Below are 22,573 nucleotides of genomic sequence, written 5' to 3' on the forward strand. Positions count from 1 at the left end.
TTGCCCAGGACTAGTCCATCTATTTTTTTTTAAAAGAGGAGGGGGGAGACGAAATTTTTTATAATGTATGCTGTCTGAAAGCCACTGTAAGCGTGAACAATCAATCAAGAACTGAAATGATTTATCAAATCTTTCCAATGATTGCTAAGATAGAATCCATCTTCTCGGTTGAAATTGTCTCTGTGCTTGTATATGTGGATAGCCTCATGAACGAATCTCTCATGGAAGCCAGATGGCTTACAAAGAACCTCCGTCTTGGAAAAGTCAATGGCATGTGAGCCTACTGAATTAGAACAATGATCTGCTACGGCCGAGGTGTTGGTCCTACCGTGTTTAAGGTCTGCTTTATGTTCACGAATGCGGTCCGAGATATGGCGTTTGGTTTCTCCAATGTAACTACTACCACAGAGGCAACTTAGTTTGTAGACACCAGGGTATTGTATGTCCGGAATCACATCTTTTACAGACGGAACCAGATCACGGATTTTATGTAATGTGTTGAAACGGACCTGGATCTTGTGTTTATTCAAGATTTTGGAGATCTTTTTTGTGATCCCAGCAATGTAGGGTAAAGTGATGGTTTTGAAAGGCTCCTCAAGAGGGTTCTTCTTCATGGTTTGAGTGATAGCTTTGCGGATTGTATAGTCGGAGTAACCATTAGCCCTAAGAGCTTGGTGTACGTGCTTGAGTTCACTGCTTATGTGTTCCTGGTCGGATATGCATTGGGCTCTATGATACAGAGTCTTGATGAGAGAATTCTTCTGTGATGGATGGTGGTGGGAATCCGGTTTCAGATAAGCATCCGTATGGGTAGCTTTCCTGTAGACAAGAAACCGGATTCCCACCACCATCCATCACAGAAGAATTATCTCATCAAGACTCTGTATCATAGAGCCCAATGCATATCCGACCAGGAACACATAAGCAGTGAACTCAAGCACGTACACCAAGCTCTTAGGGCTAATGGTTACTCCGACTATACAATCCGCAAAGCTATCACTCAAACCATGAAGAAGAACCCTCTTGAGGAGCCTTTCAAAACCATCACTTTACCCTACATTGCTGGGATCACAAAAAAGATCTCCAAAATCTTGAATAAACACAAGATCCAGGTCCGTTTCAACACATTACATAAAATCCGTGATCTGGTTCCGTCTGTAAAAGATGTGATTCCGGACATACAATACCCTGGTGTCTACAAACTAAGTTGCCTCTGTGGTAGTAGTTACATTGGAGAAACCAAACGCCATGTCTCGGACCGCATTCGTGAACATAAAGCAGACCTTAAACACGGTAGGACCAACACCTCGGCCGTAGCAGATCATTGTTCTAATTCAGTAGGCTCACATGCCATTGACTTTTCCAAGACGGAGGTTCTTTGTAAGCCATCTGGCTTCCATGAGAGATTCGTTCATGAGGCTATCCACATATACAAGCACAGAGACAATTTCAACCGAGAAGATGGATTCTATCTTAGCAATCATTGGAAAGATTTGATAAATCATTTCAGTTCTTGATTGATTGTTCACGCTTACAGTGGCTTTCAGACAGCATACATTATAAAAAATTTCGTCTCCCCCCTCCTCTTTTAAAAAAAAATAGATGGACTAGTCCTGGGCAAACTGCCAATTGCTGCGCGTGACGCCAACGTTTTTTTATAAATAAATAAATGTGCCGTTTTAAAAATAAATTTATGCAAACCGACACACCTGATGATGACCGTTTGAGTTATGGTCGAAACGTCGTGAGAATTTTTTATTGTTTTATATATATTTTGTTATTTTGTTGTTTCTCTTCAACGTGACTTTACCGAAAAAACTAAGAATATGAATTACTGCAGTCACGAAAGCTTTAAATCAAAATTTAAATACAATAACATTCACAATAATGCAAGTGGCAGGATTCGTTGTTAACTAGGCCTCATATTCATCATAACAATTTAACAGCATCATAAAGGCATTTACAGCATTATAACGGCAATCCTAACATTCTAACAGCATTCCCAGTAGTATAAGAACATAAACCCTATTATTATATTTTGGTACTGGCAAAGGAGGTCTAATGATGTAGATGCTCACCCCGAGCCCTCATTACTTTGAGAGTGCATTGTCTTTGAGCTGTATGCCTTTTGGCGTCGTCTGGTCGAGCACCAATTGGGTCGAGGCTCAAAAGAAAGCCGTCCCTTGGTGTGGACCAATCCGTTTCAAGGACAATGCATATATTATCATAGTGTGTTTTTTGTTTGCATTTGACTGCAGGTATTGTGGTTAATTCAGACATGAATCCTCGTAAAAAGGTTTCAGTTTTGTTGCCAGAAAAAAGGGGAAAGACCCTATTATAACATAAACGAACTTACAGACAATGCGTCTTAAAGTCCCACAATGAACAGATCCACCTGTTTTGATTTAAAGCTTTCGTGACTGCAGGGATTCTTATTCTTGGTTCTTTTGGTAAAGTCACGTCGAAGGAAAACAATAAAATGATAAAAATATTGTTTTATATTTTTATTATTTTATTGTTTCCCTTCTACGTGACTTTATCGAAAGAACCAAGAATATATATAGGTGCACCTGTCTTCACTGAGACGCTATTTGTGCCTCCATTTTGTACTCTGTGTAATGGCTGACACCCTGCCTCATGGCTTAGAGAACCTTCAATCGTAACTTTCTGGTCATGTGACCAAACTCAACACCATATCAGGAAATTCCTGTGTACGCACACCCCCATATCTGCCGTGAGGCAGAACAGGCACACACCAACTGCATTTTAAGAAGCACGCTGAACGTTCTTGAACTTTTTTTCTTCAGGCCTTCTGATGGCTCTCATAATTGTGTCAACGAACAAACGGAGCGCCGGCTTTTATCATAGATATGGTAATCCTGTCTTGTTGCATGCAAGCACCAACTGAATAAGCCTCACCACAAATTTCCTTTTCACTCTGCCCTGAAGAAGGACCATTGCCCAACACCTTGCATTTCTAGACCGAACAACGTCCCGTATTTGACCGTCACATGTCCACCGTGACCAGCTGCCCGCAGCCAGTGCACCCAGTGCGGGCGGCTGTGATGCAACCATCGTTTTCTATAGCCGTTCACAAATCCGACCTTTCACACACAGATTATGTATTCCCAATATTGTGTAGAGTTTTATTATTGTTCTCAAAATACAGTGAAGAAGGTTGCACTGTATTTTTGTCCAGTAACCTATTTGGACGCAGTGCAACTGTGATTTCCTAAATAGGCGTTCAAATATATCTGACCATTTCACATACCCGCCTATAACTCAGTTCCCAGCAAGTTGGATATGCAAATTGCACTGTACATTTTACTATTAAGGTGAAGTCAGTGGTGATGTTTGCAAAGGGGTTTTAGAGTTCCATATCAATTTTACCTATTTTGTTTACAAAGGTGCTCGCTTTTCAGAGCGTTAGGCACATTCTGGCTCCATTCAACAAATTGACTGATTCTGCACGGCAATAGTTCTTGAGAAATATTTTTGGTTAAATTAGAGACGCCTTGACACTTTTTCAAATCCACAAAATACATCACAGAATACATCACAAGCACGCGCAGTGCCTTGAGCTGGACTTTAATTATCCCCAGGACCCTTATACAATTTTCCCTTCATATGCCAGTTAAAGCATGTACAAGCAGCAATTTGATAATTATATGTATATGAACCAGCAACCAGGCTGATACTGTAAGACGTATGACATCTGAAAACAGACATCCTTTCACCTTTATAATCTCGTGCATATTTTTGTCCTGTCCCACCCAAGGTTGAAACCCAAGATCTCAGCGGTGCTGACGCAGTAGTACCCTGGCACCAACGTTTCTTACCTTTATAATGAATGTACACCGGGTGTTACTGTGTCCATGCCAAGTGAGTGCAGCCACACACACAAAAAAAATAGAAAACATTTTCTCGAGCACGGCCACTCATCCTTGACCTTCAACGCTTTCAAACTTTTTGACACCCGAAAAGACACCGTCACAGCGCAATGTTGATGCAAACTATGCAGCCGTGGCATCTGTCATGCACCTTAAAGAAGGCATTCACACCGAAATTTCACCACGTGAGACAATTCTATAAAATAAAAAAATGACTTCATTTCACGTTACTGCTTTTATGTATTGTCAGTACACCTAAATCCTCATATTGTAAGATATATCGTAGTGTCGCCATATCGCGGTGACATGAGTACAGTACTTGCTCATAGGCAGCGTGCACAGGAAGGTGAGGGGTGATATTGCCCTCTTTGCCAGGCAGACTTGGGGTGGCATTCAATAAAATGTAGACCCCTCGAACTAAAAATCCATTTGGGTGATAACCAGTGCCGGATTATCCTAGTAGCAGCTATATATGTAGTATATGTAGTATATGTAGTAGCTACTACATATGTAGTAGCTACATATGTAGTAGCTACTATATATGTAGTAGCTACTACATATGTAGTAGCTGCTACATATGTAGTAGCTACATATGTAGCTACTACATATGTAGCAGCTATATATGTAGTAGTAGCTACTATATATGTAGTAGCTACATATGTAGTAGCTACTACATATACTACATATGTAGTAGCTACATATGTAGTAGCTACTACATATACTACATATGTAGTAGCTACATATGTAGTAGCTACATATGTAGTAGCTACATATGCTATGGGCCAGCACTTCCAAGGGCCCCGCGCTAAATGCTTTCAAGCTATCAATTCCGGCTCAGTGATTCTGCACTTGCTCTATTACTATAGTACTATACTGTCTTCAACTTTTATGAACGACTGGATGTTTAAGGTTAGCGATTTGTCATATTATCTGGTTCATATTCTTAGCTCTTTCGGTAAAGTCACGTTGAAGGGAAACAATAAAATTATAAAATATAAAACAAAATGTTTTATATATATTTTATTATTTTATTGTTTCCCTTCAACGTGACTTTACCGAAAGAGCTAAGAATATGAATTACTGCAGTCACGAAAGCTTTAAATCAAAATATTATCTGGTTGTATAGCAAATGAAACAATACAATTACTTTACTATGCTTATGAAAAATGTATGTGTTTGAATATTTACGTGTTTTTTATTTTAATGTATTTTTTTTATTTAGGGCTCCTTTATAATATACTAGCGGGAAGTACCCGGCGTTGCCCGGGCGAAAAAGACACACACACACACATCGACCCACACACACAAACACATCGACTTACACACACACACATATGGACTCACACACACAGACATCGACTTTAGATACACACACATGGAGTTACACACACATATCGACATACACACATACAACGACTCGCTCACACACACATCGACCTACACACACATATGGACTTACACGCACACATGGGACAAAGTGGGGAAGACCCTGCTGAGGCTGCGGTGCCTCAAATATTGGAAGAGGAAGTCACCCCCTGTGAGTGGCTGTCTGAGGTGCCATCTGTTGAGGAAGTACTGAAGGATATCCAGAGTCTGAAACCAGGAAAGGCACCGGGCAGAGATGATTTCCCAAGTGAAATGCTGAGGGAGGGTGGCGTTTGTGCACAGGTTGCCCTACATGACATCATATCAACAGTCTGGACCACTGGACGGGTTCCGCAGGATTGGAAGGATGCCCTCGTGGTCCCTATTCTTAAGAAGGGAGACCGCACAGACTGTAACAACTACAGGGGCATCTCACTCATCAGTGTGTCGGGAAAGGTCCTGGCAAGGATTATTCAACACCGCCTTGCCAGGCACGCTGAGGAGAGGCTTGCAGAGCCCCAGTGTGGTTCAGGAAAGGGCGGTTCTGCACAAATGCCATATTTTCTGTCCGTTTGCAACAGCAGAGATGTAGGGAATTCCAACAAGACCTACATCTCTGCTTTATTGACCCAGTAAAGGCCTATGATACCATCAGTAGGCCTGGGCTCTGGGTTGTTCTTCGTGCTTTCGGAGTCCCTGACCCGCTGCTCATGATCATTAAGGACCTGCATGATGGTGAGCGGGCCCGGGTAAAACTACGTGGCCGGGAGTCAGAGCCATTCCCTGTTCACCTTGGGGTGCGACAGGGATGTCCTCTGGCTCCAACATTATTTAACATCTATTTGACCACGTAGTTCGTGAAGCCTTCAGTAGCTGTACCGGAGGAATTTACATCTGGTACAGATACAATGGGAGGCTGTTCGATGCCCGGGTTGCGTCAAGGGATGGCTCCCTAATGGTCAACCACGTTATGTATGCGGCTCACTCAGAGGAGGAGTTGGAGGCGCTGCTGCTGAAACTGAAGTGTGCCACTAAGAGGTGGAGCCTTACCATCAGCCCCATCAAAACGAAGCACCTGCCTGGGTATTTTGTACCATCGGGCACTCCACTCCCACAACTCCCAATCAGTGGGGCAGTTGTGGAGAGAGTTGAGAGTTTTCCATACCCGGGCAGTGTGCTCATGACCGGCTCCGGTTTAACAGCAGAGGTCTCACTCCGAATCAGTCGAGTGGCATTATATTTTCATCGGTTGCGTAATGCTGTGTGGAAGCTACCTGGTCTGTCGCTCCGCACTAAGCTTTGGGTCTTCTCGGCCACAGTCATTTCCCTCCTTTCTCTACGCTTGCGAAACGTGGACCCCCTAATGGAACATCTTCGCCGGTTAGAAACATTTAGGTTGGCCTGCCTGCGATCCATCCTGGGTTTAAGCAGGCTGGATTGTGTGAGGAGCTCACAAATCCTTGAAAGATCTGGGCACGGTCCCATCGGTGAGCTCCTCCGGCAGGCAAGGCTGCATTGGCTGGGCCATGTAGCCCGCATGCCCAATCACCGCATGCCCAAACAGCTTTTTTTCGGCCGGATTGAGGGGGCTAAACGGGCATGGCACGGGCTAGAGAAGAGATGGAGTGATGTGGTACAGGAGGACGTGGAGCTGAGTGGAATTGCCGATGACTGGTACCAGCAGTGTCAAGATCGGCCTCTGTGGAGGAGGCTCGTGAAGGACGCTACTGGGCAGTTGAAGGCAGTCGCCCTCCAACAAAAACGGAGGGCGGAGGAGCGACGCTCACAACAACGAGCGGAGCGCCGGGTGGCTAAAGCACAGCAAGTTGGCACAGTAGGGGGCACAGGTGGTGCATCAGCCTGTCATCTCAGTCAGTCGACCCGTGGCACCTGCTGGGTCTGCCCCGTGACCTCTTGCCAGCGGGCGTTCGACACTTCACGTGGCCTCAGGGTGCACATCGCCTGGCACATGCGTCGTGGTGACGTCACCGCCACTTCGTGGCGAATGGCGGTTGTTGTGTGCAAGTGCATGTACATGTTTGGTTAGTCCACGTGTGTGCAAGTGTGTGTGTGTGCGCAATACCTTCCAATACAGCTGGTGGATGCATGAGAATGTTGTGCCTGAGCCAGCATTGGCAGATTTACTTTGGAATATTTCCCTATATTAAGAATAAAAAATAAATGAAACTCCCTTTGCCCGTAAAAATCCCTAGGCTGAGGGTAAAAATTGCTCGTCTTTAAAGTTCTGCCAGGCACCAATTCTGTGCAGGGATTTGCATGCATTTCATAAATGCTGCCAGTCCTTACAATTGGAAAAGCTCGCATGGCACATCATTGGTGTAACGCGAACAAATGTGTTATTTTTTTCCCTGTAAATAGAATCTACGTATCCTAAACGTGTTTTGACGTACGATCAAAAGTTACATCGCTTTTTACCAATTTTGTTTAAATCACTATTTCAAACGTATAAGACTATGATTATGATCGCTCCATTTAGACAGACACAAAAACATTGCGAATCATTTAAAATGCTCCTGCCTACTCGCAGAAAAATAATGAATCGTAGAACATTTGAGTGAATTGGCATTTTGTGTGCTCACCTCAAGCAACTGTTGACCAAAGCATATTCACTTACTCGGTAAACTTAAAAATGCCCCTAAAACAATATTGGGAAAACTAAATCATGAAATCAATGTCAAGTTTCGGTTCACCCAACCAACATTTTTTTTCTCTCTCCCACCCACAGCACAGTACTCATGGGAAGAGAGTTGAATGCAAGCGGCTGTTATGCAATTATTGGTATTGGCATTTCCTTCAAAGTTTATCAAAACCGTGCCATCTACTTTCTTCACAATGTCACCATTTTAACGTCTTGGATATTGCCAGAGGAATAAAAAAAATAAAACATTTGGTCACAATGTGTGCTGCATTTTCTAGGCGAGGCGCACGCCACGCCACGCAAGCACGCGTGCAGACATTCAAGAACACGCGTGCACACATTGAAGAACATGCACAGGCCAATGTAGATCCACACACACGCTGCACACGCTTAGTGGCCATCAACACGTCTTTTTTTATTTATGCACAGTAATTACGGTTATACATATATAAAGCCATGCTAACTTCTCTTTTTTCTTGGGTTCTCTGCCCAAGGGGTAGATTATCGGATCAAGTTTCTCGCATCTTGTCTGATCTTGCAATTTCCTCCCCGTTATAACGGCTGGCTGTCCCTTCAGGTGGATCAAGCATCTCCTTCCTTTTTATACCTCGTGGCCTTTCCCCCAGCATCCTTCAAGAGCAACTCGGCCTGCAGTTGGGGGTAACTGGTGGGTGGCGGGGGAAGGTGGGCTGAGGGGGTCACCCAGGGACGCCAGGTAGGGATGCTAGGGGAATGGGGGTTGGGTACCGTTGTCCTAAAAGAGATCCTTCCTCTATTAACACAGCTCGCTAATTGATATGCTCTCGACTTGTACCGGCGTATTGTTCTGGCACGATGTCCGACATTTCGTTCCACGTGCTGGGAGCTTATTCAGTTGGAACGTGAAAATTTTACTTCAAAAGCAGAGAGATTCTTTCAGAAAGAAGCTCCCAGCGCTCTGGAACAAAACGTCGGACATCGTTCCGAAAAACACGCGGCCCACAGCCCCCAAAACACAGCCACACGTCTCAACCGTTAAAACCTACGTAGGTGCTCATACTAATGTACGAATGATTTTTTTTCTTTTTCAGGAACATACATAATTATACAGTACGCATTATATGCAAAAGGCAAATTTTTATTTGAATTGCTTCGTGAAGGGTAACATGATAATACACTTGATCTTTCGAAATTGCAGCGTATGAAATTACGCCACAACATTTAGAATGCGCGTATGCAATTCAACAACACAATCGCTCCTTATCAGAGGATTCATCTTCGTGACATAATAACATGGAGATGCTGCCATAGTGAAATGGTTCGCACACTGGAATTGCAACCCAGAGGTCGTCGGTTTAATCTCCAAGCGTGGCAGCTGAAACAATGGGGGCAAGTTTCTTAAATCCTCCCACTCCTGTCCACTCAGCAGTATGGACATAGTTACTCGATTGGCAGGTTCCCGTGTGGTGGGGTAGAGTGTAGGTAACCCCACTTCTTCCAAGACGTTTGACAAACTATCCTTCCGAGGGACTCTATCTCGATCTTCCTTCAGTGGAGGCCCTTCTGCCAGCAGTTGCATGAGAAAATAATTTGCAGAACCTGCACCTTAACGAAATAACGTGAGTGACGTCATTTATCGTGGAATAATTTCTAAAAGCAATGCATTCTTTGTTGACGACCTATAAAAGCTTAAACTCCAAATACGATCGTGAAAGATAAGAAAAAATGTCAAACAAAACGCATGAATGTACTAGGTGTTGCTAGTTGCTAGGCGTTTCTGTTGTCAAATGTTATTTGACAAGTGCCTTTTGTCAATTTATCAGTATTATCTTTAAACAACAGAAAAGTTGGCATAATGTTGCTTTCTCATGGATATTGTGAGTAATTATGTCTTTAAAACGTTTCCATTTTTTTATACAACAAAGCCCTCTTTGATAGAACATCACTTTTCATAGCATCTTGTATGAAGGAGATGTATTGATACCATGTCATTTGTGGGCTGGATTATGTGCAGCAAGAGCCAAGAGTGATCTCACACAAGTGGCACTAAATACTCATTTAAGCATTTTAACACCCAGTGAGTCATGAGCCTGTATGTGATGATTAAATCAGGATCACACTTGACCGTGTAGTTTCAAAATATTCGTAGATGTATAACTTTTGAACGGGTGATGTCGTGGTGAAATGGTTTACATGCTGGACTTGAAATCCAGAGGATGCCGGTTTGATCTCCCAATAGTAGTCACTGTTTAAATTCCTGGATTTTTATATGGGGAGTTAAATAAACATATCCCGTACATCTGTAGAGGTGTTAACTACGTGCTGTTGCGTAACCTGCATTTCCACCAGGGCAGTGCAGCATTACCCCTGGGTACAACGGTTGGGGTCAGTCGAGGTGAAACGGATCGTAGCCAGGGTTTGGTACGAACCAATCAGACGGTTCCGCGTGGGAATGTATGATAGGTTCTACCTGGCCACGAAGGAGTATAAGACGGGTGACCCAACGGACCTCGGGGAGTTCTCTCCCTGCACGAAGACAGAAGACTGGGCTGAAGCCTAGCTAGGACCCTGGACCAGCCTTTCAGCCCTTCTAAGGGCTAAGGCTCGGCATTCCCAGTGGTCAGGACCCACCGGGCCAGCGGTGGGTCAGATAGCCTCCCCTAGGTCCTAGCTGGAGAACTAGGTTAGCGGTAGACGTGTGAGTCCCGCCAAGTCCGGAGGTTGTACCTCCTTAGGTATCAAGGAGGTTAGCGGTAGACGTGCGAGTCCCGCCAAGTCCGGAGGCTGTACCTCCCTAGGGTATCAGGCGAGGGGACCGAATATCCCTCTGTGTGTGCTAAGCATTGTATAAGGAAATAATACAATAAACAGAGTGTGCCTCCTAAAGAAGTCTGCTCGTCCTTACAACACTACACATCTACTTTAAACCAATGCGGATATTGCTAATCAACTGCGTGCAGGACCTTGTCACATCACAGCTCACACGATGATACCAATAATTTACTCCGGAAAGCCTCGGTCAGCCTGAGGATTCTTTTCAGGAGAATCCTGCATAAGGATGCTTGACCAAAACCATTCATCAGTGTTTGGCACGTGGGAGGGAACCAGAGTAGCCAGAGAAGACATCGGCACGTGAGGAGGTTAACACTCAAATCACTTAACAGGGAGACTCCATCCAGTGAGTGGACATACAGTGAGTGGACATACAGTGAGTGGACATAATCTATCTCTGAACCTCACCTCAGCCCTCGATGTGACTTCACGACAAATCGGCAGATATTATTCGAATGTTTCACTTTTATGACTTTCACATTTTTTATTCATAGGCACTGTGCCATTGCTCATAGCACCCTGTGCATTAAATCTGCCCCCACGTGAATTTGCCTCCCGGCAACGGCTTACACCAGTGGCGGGCGATATCTCAACAAATCCTGAACTCACTTTCTTCACCAAACAAGCGCTGGACTAGCTTGTTGACGTAAGCTCAAACAACCCCTCTCTGACCAAAATGGCGTGGGGAGGGCCTTAATTCAGCAGCTGATTGATTGAGCGCTATAAATGTATTTTTATTACGTTTATGTAGATTCTATCTATAAATGAGTAAGTGGACATGGGCAGTCAACTTCAGATATATAAATACTGTGTATATGAACATCAAATGATGTAAAAGTGCATATAGAGCCAGACTAAAACACTTTATGATCCAATGCTGAGAAGGTGATTGCCTGCAATCTACCAACCCTCGAGGACCTGCTCACCACGAGGACCATGAGGTGAGCGAGGAAGATTGTGGCCGATTACTCCCACCCTGGACACTCTCTGTTCCAGCTACTCCCCTCCGGCAGAAGGCTGCGGTCCATCAGGACCAAAACCTCACGCCACAAAAACAGTTTCTTCCCGTCCGCTGCTGGCCTCTTAAATAAGGCTAAGGGCTTACACTGATCTTCTTTGGTTCTTTCGGTAAAGTCACGTAGAATGAGAATAAAATAATAAATTGATAAAATAAAATAACACAATAATATTCTCACGACGTTTCGGCCACAACACAAGCAGCCTTCATCAGGTGAAGGGGACGAGACTGTCTGGAGGACAGCGCTGGAGTGAGAGAGCCACGCTGAGATCACGACCTTTAAGCCTCAACTTTAGCACCACGGATAGCTACGGGTCCCGTTCAGACGGACGAGTTCATCCATGGTCGGAACAGAGGAGGGGGAGAGAGACAGCTGCGAGGCGCTGTTATACTCCATGTTGTAAACCATACCTTTAACCGTGGTGTGAGAGGCTTAAAGTTCGTGATCTCAGCGTGGCTCTCTCACTCCAACGCTGTCCTCCAGACAGTCTCGTCCCCTTCACCTGATGAAGGCCGCTTGTGTTGTGGCCGAAACGTCGTGAGAATATGATTGTGTTATTTTATTTTATCAATTTATTATTTTATTCTCATTCTACGTGACTTTACCGAAAGAACCAAAGAAGATGAATCCTTGCAGTCACGAAAGCTTTAAATCGAGGCTTACACTGACTTTAACATTTTATCTACAAAATGACACCTTGCCAATATTAACTATGTTACCCTATTGGTATATTTTTTAATTTTTAGATTGTATCTTATAGCTATTTTATATTCGATATTTATTCAATTTTATATACTTTAGCCCCTTGGTGTTAGTTAGACTTTGAACCCTTATTATAGTAAGACTTAAATTTTGATTTAAAGCTTTCGTGACTGCAGTAATTCATATTCTTAGTGTTTTTCGGTAAAGTCACGTTGAAGGGAAACAACAAAATAATAATATATATAAAACAATAAAAAAATTCTCACGACGTTTCAACCATAACTCAAACGGTCGTCTTCAGGTGTGTGAAGACGACCGTTTGAGTTATGGTCGAAACGTCGTGAGAATTTTTTATTGTTTTATATATATATTTTATTATTTTGTTGTTTCCCTTCAACGTGACTGTACCGAAAAAAACACTAAGATTATAGTAAGACTTGTTTACCACTTATTTAAGATTTTAGATTCCTATATGTTGAATGTATGCACCATCCTGCCAAAGTAAATTCCGTATCTGTGTGAACTTTCATGGTGAATAAAACCCTTTCTGATGTTAATGCCCTAGGCGCAGGAAGCAGGATAATGCACCTTTAAGTGTTTTTTTCTGGTTCAATGTTAATGCCTGAGGCTCACAGAGCCAGACTAAGGCATCTTTTGGATTCTTATGGTTTAATGTTAATGCCTGCGGGTTTAAGAAGGCCAGTTTCAGAAACCACAGTATCATACAATATACTCTTTGGTTCTTTCGGTAAAGTCACGTAGGTAGAAAAATAATAGATCACGACATTTCGATCTTAACATAAGCAATCGTCATCAGGTGGGATAACCACAGCAAGAACTGCTGAAGTAGGCGAGAAATCTGCCGTGGCACGAGGTTATATAGTAGGCCTCGGCGGTAGGGAGGGGAGGAGAAGAGGGGGGGGGGGGCGTGGCACGATGTTATATAGTAGGCCTCGGCAGTAGGGGGGGGGGAGAGAAGGGGAGGAGGCGGGGCAGAAAGTGGACCCCACGGCAGCCCCCAGGTCACTGGAGTGAAGTGGACCCCACGGCAGACCCCAGGTCACTGGAGTGAAGTGGACCCCACGGCAGACCCCAGGTCACTGGAGTGAAGTGGACCACCACGGCAGCACTGGCAGATCTCTCACCTACATCAGCAGTTTCTTCTTGCTGTGGCTTTCCCACCTGATGACGATTGCTTGTGTTGCGATCGAAACGTTGTGATCTATTATTTTGTCTACCCACGTGACTTTACCGAAAGAACCAAAGAGTGTGGATTCCTGCAGTCACGAAAGCTTCAAATCAATATCATATCGTATTGTACGCAGTTCTTCATGCGCTGTCCTTTCAAAGAGCATATAAACAATACTTAGAGTTTCGAGCATACAAAACAACTACTCGAAACATCCGAACTTTATTTAAATATGGAACGCGAAGTAGTGAAATGAACGTTTGTACTCAACACTCGTTCAGAAAATGCGGTGTTAATACTGTATTGGAGCACAGTGTGCTCACGAGCAATATAAAGGATTCGTTTTTACTTTGACAAAATAATTTTCAAATGTGTTTCCTTGTTTGCACATGCTGTTTGGCATTGATATCCGATGTTTTTCGAAATGTTGAGACTTTAGTTTAAACAAATAAGGAATGGCAAAAAAACATTCCCACCATAAGGCACAATGTGCATGAACATTCATCAGAAAATCTAAGATTGTTTCCCTCTCGTCGAGTGTGTGATATTCAAAATTACGCCCAGTCACCCATATTGCTCCATTGTAATTTGCAAAGTAGCAATATAGGTTTGCCTCACTTTAAGCGGGTTCATTTTGTGCGATTCCGCGAATATACGGCTAACCTATTTCTACCCCAAAAAAACCGCTATATTGGGTTTAAATTCACTCATATGCTGCTATGCGGTCAGACGTGGCACACCATTGTATGTGTTTCTGTATACGCTACTCGTGAGGCAGCTGTCTCGTGCAGTGCATTGTGCGTTGGGTGACTGTGTGGTCCAAAATTTAGCATTGTGCACCTTTTTTTTTGGAACGCATCAACCTCATAAAGCGAGGGAAACATGTACTCAGCATTCAGGCTATGCGAGTGTATTAATGCAAGGGTTAAAAAAAACCGGGCTCAGTAGGTCGGTTTAACGTTCCATTGTGTGTGCATGTCTTGTTCTCACAAATGTTCACCTCTCCTTCCACAACAAACAAGAATCTGCTCCACGTAAAACTCTGCACATCCTGGAAGCAGTGATGCATTCTCTTGTTCTTTTTAAATTTGTTTTGCACGGCCTTATGCTGTGGGCATTACAGCTACTAAAACTAAATGCATGTCAATACGAGAATGGATCCATTCTTTCAAACTTTCAACAGTTGTGTACCGCTCTCTTTTGTGGTGCTTTCTACTAAGAAAGCTGAAAGTGTGGATTTTTTGTGTGTTCTCAAAGTGAAAGGAGTAAATAGCAGAGCGTAATCTTGAGATATTCTTGTTTCAACAACCACAAAACTTAGCCCATATCTGGACTCCCACAAATTATTTGGTAAGTATGTCTAATAGGCGCCTGCCTCCAAATAACCGCCCATTAATCCTCATGTCGCTTGGCACTTTAAGAAACATTGAGATAAGTGGAGGCTTATTTGAGGGCAAATGGCATGTGTTTCAGTGAGGCTCACTGCAGAAAAAGAAGAAAAACCAAACCAAATTGAAAGTTCCAACTTCATTTTAACACGCATTACTTCCGGCACATTGGAGGCACTAAAAGCAAGTGTGATGGATCCACGAGGTCACTTGCATGAGTACCCGTCTGGAATTTGAATAGTAATAAAAAGTTATAATTACAACCGATGAATGAATGAATAAAGAAATACATGCACACAATGAATGATGGAAAAGCAAACAAGACTTATAGCTTATATGCAAAGAAAATTGCGGATTTTTCCATCGTATAATATTGTGTATGAACTGCATATATATGGTAATTGAGACGATTAATGGAGTGGCAGACACAGGAGAAACAGGCCTCAGAGAATCGCCCACCACGGAGATAGAGCGATGAAATTACCAAGCTGTAGCGTGTAACAAAGCTTTTGGCACGTGTCGTGACGGGCACTGCAAAAATCCGAGAATGTCCGTGCAGTGCTCGCTGAGCTACGTTGGCTTCCGGATGCCGAACGAATCCGTTCTAAGGTGACACTCATTGCGCACAAAGTTCTTGCCACAAATGAATCACAATACCTTGCTGATCTCGTCAAAGAGCATAAGCCATCAGGCAAACTCCGGTCATCCTGGAAGCGGTTTTTGGCTAACCGTCGAAAAAAGATGGTCACTGCATTGTGCGCTTTCAGATGCGCTTCTGTGGCCGTTTGGAACGCTCTTCCTTCTGATATTAAGAAGTCACCGGAGCGATGCACTTTCAAATTTAGATTGAAAACTAATTTCTTTAGAACTGCTTTTTTGTGTTGAGTTTGTTGTCCTTCCTTAGCATGCTTGGCTATGTGCGAAAGAAGTTCAACATACACACAAATTAGCTTGTGTTCAGGAGCAAGATGGTCCATGCATCGCGGAGGCCTTTGTGGAGGCCTTCATCCAGCAGTGGATAGATCAGGGCTTTGATTATAATGTATTATTCAAACATACATGACTGTCTAACAGGAACACTGGGAATAATACAGCAGGAATAGGCTGTGGAAGTTTAATTAAACACTTATGCTGTCACCAAAAACCTACACATTAACTAGTTCTTCCAGTTCAGGAAAGACGGATGATCCATTGTTATTTTAATGCATCAAGTGAAGGTGAATGAGGGTACATAGGCACAATATCTGAGTACTCTATTCAGTAATGAAAACACTCGCAATATGACCGAGAATCCATGTCCCACGACAGTTCCTCGTACAACAGCTCTCAGCTGAAGGACAGAATAAAAACAAAATCTGCACCAGCCATCCAGAGCTGGATAAAGACACTTTGTTGGTTTAGCAGGCTAAGGACATGTGGCCCATGTGCATAACAGATTTGGTTCATATGGACTCCATTTACATCGGGAAGATGGCTGTGGACAGCGTTAAATTAACTTTTCCATGATGCAAGGCTGTGGTCAGAAGGAAAATGAACCCCTCGGGCACATTCTATGAAGGATGTAGTCATACTGCTCTCATTCTGCGGCTGTTTTTGTTTGTCTGTCACTCTCTTTCAACCTCTGTCACACAATTCACAAGTTCAATATCCATATTCTTTTTACATGTAAATTCTATTCATGCGAATGGCAATATGTTCAGGAGCTAAATGCCAATGTCTAGGTCTGCTAGCCACGACAAAGAGGGCTTCAGGAGAGATTTTGTGTGGTTTTTGCTATTCCTCCCTTGAAGGAGCACAGACTGCAGTGCTTTACAATATGGTACTTTACATGCATACATCTCTTCCCTTCCTCATTTTCTTCATTACATAACTTAAACACAAGACCGAAACATATTTTATTCCTTGACATAGTTTGAACCAAAGTAAGGCCACGAACATGTATCGAAGCTCCCTTACTTAATTCTTAAATGGTCTAGTTGTCATTTAGCATGTTATGGCTGCGCTGCATTTAAATACCATTAATCACATCCTTTGTTCAACCCGTGCTATTGTGTGTCATATCCATGCGAAGAAAAAAAGCAGATTAGGCATAGCATTGAAGCAGCACTTCATTTGTTTTGGGTGTACAATAATATGATAATAGTATTATTATTAGATTGGACAATCCATTGCTGCGTTCGTGTGGGTTGTTTGAGTTTGGAGTCATGGTGGCGAGATGTTAACCACCTCACCTGGTATACAGGAGGTCGTGGCTTCGATCCAGACGTTCACCGCCTCTATATTTGAGGTTTGCATGTTTTTCCCGTGGTCGTGTGGCTTTTTCTCCAGGTCCTCCGGTTCTTCCCTCCACATTTAGAAACACGTCTTTAGTGTATTCGGCTGCTATAAATTCCCACGTAATGAACCACTTAGTTAAGCTACCATTTGTGGCTGTCGCTTTTGAAAAAGAGCTAGATAGCTAAGTGGGCCTTACCTGGTGAAATTTAAATAGTTTAGTTTGAATAGTTTAGTTTATATTGGCATGCTTCATGATGTTGGCCAGTGTAGGATGGTGAAGGAAAAGTAATTCGAGACCACTTCAGATATTACTCACGACTAATGCTTGTCATGGCTTGTAACTATTGAACGCGGGGCCACGGGGTTAATAATGCAATGCCAAAACCACTGTGCCACCACTCCCCTTGGTTCGATATGATTGATCATTTTTATCCCGACCCCACCTTCAATAATTGCCCGTGGTGTACAGTGCATATTCTGCTGTGTCTTCCAGTTGTCTCCTCCCCAACAACTTCCATTTAATGCACTCAACGGAGGTGGCTGGGAATATGAACGCTCGCGACAGCTGAACTGGCCCTGGGCTGGTGAGCACAAAGTTGACGTGGATATTTCCTCTTGTTCCATTTATTTGGCTGCCGCTCCTTCATCAGTCTCAACCATCTGCAATGTGCCCCGCTCAAGTCCACCTTCTTTTCTCAACATCGACCCTCGATTGCTATCCGATTTGTGGTCATCCTCGCGCCAGACAGCGTTTGGCTGGCCATCTAACAAAGACAGTCACTGTATCGTCGCGCGCTTTCAGATGCGCTTCTGCGGCCATCTGGAATGCTTTCCTTCCGCTATTAGGACGCCACTGGAGTTATGCATTTTTAGATGAAAATTTAAAACGAATTTCTTTAGAATGGCTTTTAATTGTTTAGTTTGTTGTCCTTCCCCGCGCCTCCGATTAGCACGGTTGGCTACGTACGGTGCAAAAGAAGTTCAACATACACGCAAAGATGGTCCGTGCAGCGGATAGCTCATGGTTTGGATTATAATATATTTCGATTTAAAGCTTTCGTGACTGCAAGGATTCATCTTCTTTGGTTCTTTCGGTAAAGTCACGTAGAATGAGAATAAAATAATAAATTGATAAAATAAAATAACACAATAATATTCTCACGACGTTTCGGCCACAACACAAGCGGCCTTCATCAGGTGAAGGGACGAGACTGTCTGGTAGGACAGTGCTGTCTGGTAGGACTGTCTGGTAGGACAGCGCTGTCCTACTAGACAGTCTCGTCCCTTCACCTGATGAAGGCCGCTTGTGTTGTGGCCGAAACGTCGTGAGAATATTATTGTGTTATTTTATTTTATAAATTTATTATTTTATTCTCAGTCTACGTGACTTATAATATATTATTCAAATATACACGACTGTTGAACAGGAACACTGGGAATTACACAGCAGGAATAGGCTCTGGAAGTTAATTAAACACTTATACAATGACTTGAGACGGTGTGCGTATGATATGTACAGTATCCAATAGTACATGTGTAATAAAAGACTTCCACGAAAATGCTTGTCAGAGTGCTTCTTTTATTAAAAGGTAACATGGCACAGCTCCGCTGCCTCCCCCTCCGGGTGACCTCCCTCTTCTCAACACCGTAGACGAGGCGTCCCTCTCCGAGCACCCCCGTGGCTCACTCCACTCTCCCGGCCTCGCCGCTGACTGACGGCAAGCCGGAAGGAGGAGCGAGCTCCGTTGGAGGATCCGCTACGTTGCCCGTGGCGAGGAGGGGATGAGCAGCAATACGGTCCGGAACCCAGGCTTCCCACACTGACCCCGAGTCGTCCCTCCCTCTCCTTATATTCACCCCGGCGGAGCTAGGCTCCGCCTCTAGCCACGCCCCCTCGTGGAACCTTCCCGATGGTTCCAGAACCTCTCTGTGCGACTCTGCCCGTCCTCCCTGGCCCAGATATTATCCCCCCCCCCCTCCGGATTGGATGCTGATTACATAATGATGCCTGTCCCCGTTACCCTCTGGCACCCCCCGGATGGCGCTCTGTCATTACACATGTGTTAAGGGAAGTGTGCTAGTTGAGTTAGTGCACTTGCCTCTCAGCATCCCTTACAAATGGATTAATCGATCCATCATTGTCTTCTCGCAGACACAACAAATGGAAACTCATTTCTTTAGAATAGTTTTTTGTGTTAAGTTTGTTGTCTTTCCCCTGCACCTCCGATTTGTATGGTTGGCTACGTACGGTGGAAAAGAAGTTCAACATACATGTATTTTTCAGTGGAATTCCAAGCATGCGCTTCTCAATACGTATATATGGTGCACTTGAACCTTATGCCGGTACCCCGGGGTACCACAGTACCCCGGCTCTTGCATAATGTCCATGATGCAGTCATTTTTAGTCTGTGTTGATGGTCGGCGATGCGGCAATCGACTCATCTCGACGAGCTGTACACGATGCACCACCACGGTGCGTGCCGCGGGCGTTCAGGGTTTCAGCCCAATCGTCCTCGCTGCGTTTCGACATCGCGGAGTAGCACTGATTTCGGATTGATTGGTACCCCCAGTCGCGGAGTTAAGTAAACCCCTGGAAAAAAAATAGCGTCCCAGAAATACAATATCTAATTGCCTCGGCCAGTTTGTGTTAATTGGTAGCCCGGGGTACCACCATGAGGATCACTTTTCAGAATTTATTAAATTTTAGGCAGGCACATGTTTCCAACCTATGACATCGTGTAACCGTTGCGCACGATGTATTCTCCGAACATAATTGCACCTGTTACACGAGCAGAGTTTCAAAACGCTCTTCTTCAAGCAAACTGGTTTCCCCAGTCTGCCATCGATAATTGCCCGACATATATTTACTCTGAAAGATTTTCAGTTGCGCCCCTCCAAATTTATCATCAGGGACTTTGTTTTGCTGATAATTTATCGCTAACTGAACTTTTACGGCCCTCTTTTCTTTTAGAAAACTGAATATGAACATTGATCAGCAGAGTAGCAATGTGCCTGCAGAGGGAAATTACAATCAATGAATATTGCTCGCTATATCATATGGATCAGAAACATGCACACTGACAAATACAGTGGAATAAATGCTGAAAAGCACACGAAGAAATATGACGAGAAACACACACTTGGGATTACTCTTTGGTTCTTTCGGTAAAGTCGTGTAGAAAGAAAATACATTAAATAATAATATAATACGACGTTTCAATTGCAACACAAGCAACCATCATCAGGTAAGAATGAATGAGAAAACAAACATGGTAAACTTATAAATATAATCTTCTTTGGTTCTTTCGGTAAAGTCACGTAGAATGAGAATAAAATAATAAATTGATAAAATAAAATAACACAATAATATTCTCACGACGTTTCGGCCACAACACAAGCGGCCTTCATCAGGTGAAGGGACGAGACTGTCTGGTAGGACAGCGCTGGAGTGAAAGAGCCACGTTCAGATCACGGCCTTTAAGCTGTGTGAGAGGAACAAAGCGCCTTAGAGTCGCCGAAACGTCGTGAGAATATTATTGTGTTATTTTATTTTATCAATTTATTATTTTATTCTCATTCTACGTGACTTTACCGAAAGCACCAAAGAAGATGAATCATTGCAGTCACGAAAGCTTTAAATCGAAATTATAAATATAATGCAATACAACACAACACAGAGAGGCGGCTAACACAACAGTCAATGTATTTTCTCTCTACGTGACTTTACCCAAAGAACCAAAGAGTAATTCCTGCAGTCACGAAAGCTTCAAATCTAGTTTGAACCACCTCTACGGGGGAGGATTTCCTCACAACTCACACTTAACTTCTAATTTAGCCATCTTTGGGAGAACGTAATCAACCAGGCTATGCGTTAACTGTGTGTTAACCGACTCTCTGTGTTGCATTGCATTACACTTCCTAATTTTACTAAATTTGTCTTCTCAAACTTCCTATTTCTCTCTCTAAATGTTGCCGTGCTTGTTAGTTTATAAGTCCATTGTCTCTCATAAGTCCAGTGTCTCTTATAAGTCCATTGTCTCTCCTCCGGCCGCTATGGGCAGGAATTCCACGCGACTCTCTCATTATTCTCTACCCCAATCGCACCCCCCTCCCTCTCTCTCTCTCTGCCCCCCCTCTCTATTTAAGGCCTCGACACAGAGGCGTTATCTTTATGTTTGTCTATGTGTGTGTCTCTCTCTGTGTGTCTCTGTGTGTGTCTCTCTCTGCTTGTGTGTCTGTCTATGTGTCCCCGTGTCTGTGTTTTGTCTCTCTCTCTCAAATTTAGCAATCTTTGTAAGAACGTAATCAACCAGGTAGGGTGTTGACTGTTGCGTTAGCCGACTCTCTGTGCTGTATTGTATTGTATTTCTAAGTTTACCAGGTTTGTTTTCTCATTCATTCTTACCTGATGATGGTTGCTTGTGTTGCAATCGAAACGTCGTAGTCTATTATTATTATTATTTACTTAATTTCCTTTCTACGTGACTTTACCGAAAGAACCTGCAGTCACGAAAGCTTCGAATCTGCACTTGGGATTATTACACTGACTGACAGAAATAAAAACACGTGCATCCGGGGAAGAACCACAGATGAGTACCATCATATTGACAGTTGTTGAAAGTGGGCTTAGGCGGCACACATCGCGAGAAGGAATGACGGCCGATGATGAGACTGACGATGACATGGCAGACGAAGCAGAGAATGCGCACGAGAGTTTCGACCGCCATAGAGGTGGAGCAATGGGATCAGTTCATGTGCAGGAACGAGATGGATGATGACAATGGGGAAAGAACACGATGCAACAGTGGGTAAAACATGGATGAGGATGATGATCATGAACACATTATATCGTGACTGAAGGGGGTGTTTAAAATCACAATTAGACACGGGGGGGGGGGGGGGTATCATCATTGTTACACAACGCAGTGTGTGAGCAAAGGGTGAGAGAAGTGAATGAGTATTATTATTATTGCAATTTGTATTTCATACACACCCATGTGCTCATAAGTCCTCATGTGAGCCACATAAGTGTAGGGGGCTATACGTGAGAAATAGGGACATCCCAGCCAGCATTCCATATTGATATCACGAGCCAGAAAGTCAACGCTAATTCCTAAATAAAATCTCACATTAGCGTTAGATTTAAAGTCGCTAGAATTGAAGTATGGCGCTAGTATGGTGACGACATACGTCCAAGTGTTTATCCATTCAAAAGAGTGCGGGGAGGTGCTCATCGCCATTTACAGCCCTGATACAATAGTGGGAATTCCACA

The 22,573-nt window shown here is 43.6% G+C and overlaps 1 long non-coding RNA gene across 1 annotated transcript in view; it reads left to right on the top strand.

The window, feature by feature from the left end:
* LOC116939051 (uncharacterized) overlaps positions 1-11,256 on the top strand; it is a 123,099-nt gene extending 111,843 nt beyond the window's left edge. The window contains exons 6-7 of the long non-coding RNA XR_004402362.2: positions 3,779-3,882; positions 8,002-11,256. This is a non-coding gene — a long non-coding RNA (uncharacterized LOC116939051). The remainder of the gene's footprint in view (positions 1-3,778; positions 3,883-8,001) is intronic.
* Positions 11,257-22,573: the final 11,317 nt, after the last annotated feature.

This window comes from Petromyzon marinus, chromosome 5 (assembly GCF_048934315.1).
Source record: "Petromyzon marinus isolate PM22_M1 ecotype Great Lakes invasive population chromosome 5, UKy_Petmar_22M1.pri1.0, whole genome shotgun sequence".
NCBI lineage: Eukaryota > Metazoa > Chordata > Hyperoartia > Petromyzontiformes > Petromyzontidae > Petromyzon > Petromyzon marinus.